At 39.7% G+C, this 3058-nt stretch overlaps 1 pseudogene; it reads left to right on the top strand.

Moving 5' to 3' along the window:
* Positions 1 to 2373: 2373 nt before the first annotated feature.
* On the top strand, positions 2374 to 2744 carry LOC107143160 (annotated as a pseudogene).
* Positions 2745 to 3058: the final 314 nt, after the last annotated feature.

The following is a 3058-nucleotide window of genomic DNA, read 5'->3' as shown; positions in this document are numbered from 1 at the left end:
AAAGTATTACAATACCCAATTAGAACAGTTTTTTTTTTTTTTTAAAACTAAGGAAACACAAATGATTGCAGGTTTTAAAATGATGAAAACTATACAAAGTGTATAGTCAACCATTATCAACTTCCTGGTCTATGATTGTACTACAGCTATATGAGATGAGTCTTTTGTTGATTGGGGTGTGATTAAATGGTAGAGCACCTGTTAATATACAAGGCCCTGGGTTTGATTAAAAAAAAAAAAAAAAAGTCTCTTTTTGGGAGAAACTGTTCAGGATGCATGAAACTTTTCACGCTATTTTTGTAACTTCCTATAGTCTATAAATATAAATGTGTGTGTGTGTGTATTTAGTACTGAGCAGTGAACCCAGGGGTGCTTTACCATTGAGTTACATTTCCATCCTTTTTTTTTTTTTTTGACTCAGGTTCTCACTAAATTGCTAAGGGTCTTGGTAGAATGCTAAGGCTGGCCTCAGACTTGTGATCCTCCTGCTTCAGCCTCTCAAGTCACTGAGATTATAGGCATGTGCTATTGTACCTGGCTGGAATACTTTTAAAAATAAATTGGTAACAGGAACCTTGAATGTCGTATATCAGGATCTAGTAGTCAATTTATTTTCTGTTCTGGTTACACAGACTATATTTTCCCACTTCTTTGGAATTTAGAATGGCGGTATCAGAGAGTTCTAGCCAACAGAAGGAGGAGTGGATGGGTACCACTTCCAGCTCTGATCTATGAAATATACCCAACTTCCATGCTTTTTCTTGCAATGTCCCATGCTCTTTCCCTTCCCAATAACTGAAAGCAGAAGATTGACAGATTCTAGATGATGGTAGGGCTACAATACATGGAAGAAGCTATAGTGTCTCATCAGTCAGGGGTGATCAGGTCTTGCTCTGACCCAGTACATGAACAAGAAATAAAACCCTGTTAGGGACTGAGGTTGTAGCTCAGTGGTTGAGTACCTGCCTCGAAAGTGTAAGGCACTGTGTTTGATCCTCAGCATCACATACAAATAAAATAAAGGTATTGTGTCCATCTACAACTAAAGAAATATATTTTTAAAACCCTGTTAGTTTCAACCATATGCCCTTCATTGATACTATATCTAACCTGCAATCCTCCTGCCTCAACCTCTGAGTCACGGGGATCACAGGTGTGCACCACCGCACCAGCAACGAGTGATAAGTTCTTAAAGGTTATTTTTGCAATGTGAGATCTGAAAACACATTGGCGAACTTTTTCTTATCTCATTATATGAAAAAATCTATTGGTTTTTATCTTGTACTTAGAATGGATCTTTTACCCATGCATGATTTTGTGACATCATCCATTGCTCATTTGGATAATGAGTTATGCAGATCTTTCAAATGTTGACACATTTTGTTGTGCAATATTTGAAGAAATCACATTTGTTAATATCACCACCAACCTGATTTGAAAAAAATCTTTAAATATGAAGAAAAAGCAAGGTTCAAAATGGTAGATACAAGTTTTCCATAATTCTGATTTTCACTTGAAAGCTTGAGTATTGTCACTGGTGACATATTATACTGTCTGTTATGGTTTAGATGTGAGGTGTCCCCCTAAAGATCACTTGTGAGATAGTGCGAGACGATTTAGAGGTGAAATAATAGAGAGCCTTAATCCAATCAGTTGATTAATCCTGTGATGGAATTAACTGAGTGGTGGCTGAAGGCAGATAGGCGGGTCCCTGGGGGGCGTGGCTTTGGGTATATAGTTTGTATCTGGCAAGTGGAGTCTCTCTGCTTTCTGATTATCACGTGAGCTGCTTCCGTCTGCCACACTCTTGCACCATGATGTTCTTCCTCACTTCGAGCCCCAAGGAATGGAGCCAGCTGCATGTGGACTGAAACCATGAACCCTCAAATAAACTTGTTCTAGTTTAAAAATTGTTCTAGTTTAAAATTGTTCTAGTCAGATCTTTTAGTCACAGCAGCAAAAAGGCTGACTAAAACACTGACATTTGTTTTCTTCAAAGTGACAGGCTCACTTTGTTCAGTAAAATGTCTGTCCGACACCCCAGCTTGAATGATGATAGTTGGTCTGTCATTTATTCTTCCAGGTACAACTGATGTGCCTTGTGAAAGCTCTAATTCATTCAGGTCACAACTCCATTGTATTAGTGCTTTTTCCCCAAGACAACCACCGGGGACTCTGGTAGATAAGATCACTGCTGTGTGCACACTTCCCATTCTGTCTGGTGGAATATTAAAAACACAGACATTTCAAGGGTTGGTTTAACTGCATCAGCAAGTTTGCTTACTCATCACGGACCCTCTTATGTGAAACTGGCATTTCTCTCCACTGTGAGTGCATGATGGGAAAGAATCTAAGGATCACCAAAACCATGAGATGGCATCAAATCTCACTAAAGATCCCACCAAGGCCATTGTGTTCGTCAGCGCTCTTTTCAAGGGTACCTGGGGCAAATCTGCACCAAACCAACAGCTGCAGTTGCTTCCATTCTCTTTTAGCTCCATGAAGTTTCCCTTGGCCAAAAACAAACTAAACCTTCTCCAAGTTCAAAGCATTCGGCAAACCATAGCAAGGCAGAGCACCAGACTCATAAACCTGATTTCCATGACAAATATGGTAATTCTGTATTAGCTGGTGGAGCCACTTTCCTTATTGCTGTCTGAACTTAGGCAGCAACAGGAATTGGAATAGAACAGAACCTGTGCCCTATTGCCAGAGTCATCCTAAAGGAATGGAGAAGTCAGTAATCATGCCAGCTGATGTAATACTGAATTGTTTCAAAACCATCTCATAATTGATGCCAAGTAAAAGCACCGTGTGCCTGTTAAATATGGCATAGTGGAAAAATAAAGTACACTTGAGAGCTTAAAAAAAAATGGGATGGGTGGTAGCATTGTCTTGATTCATCCTGAGTTTCCACCATAGCTTTTGCACCAGCCGTGCAAATACACACACACAGTGAAGAGGACAAATTAGGTCCTAGTATTGTTATAAAAAAAAGTTTGATCTTGGGCTGGGGCTTAGCTCAGTGGCAGAGCACTTACCTAGCACCTGTGAGGCA

Source organism: Marmota marmota, unplaced genomic scaffold (assembly GCF_001458135.2).
Source record: "Marmota marmota marmota unplaced genomic scaffold, marMar, whole genome shotgun sequence".
NCBI classification, from domain to species: Eukaryota; Metazoa; Chordata; class Mammalia; order Rodentia; family Sciuridae; genus Marmota; species Marmota marmota.
The sequence above is the reverse complement of the archived record's forward strand: the minus strand, read 5'-3'. Positions and strand labels throughout refer to the sequence as shown.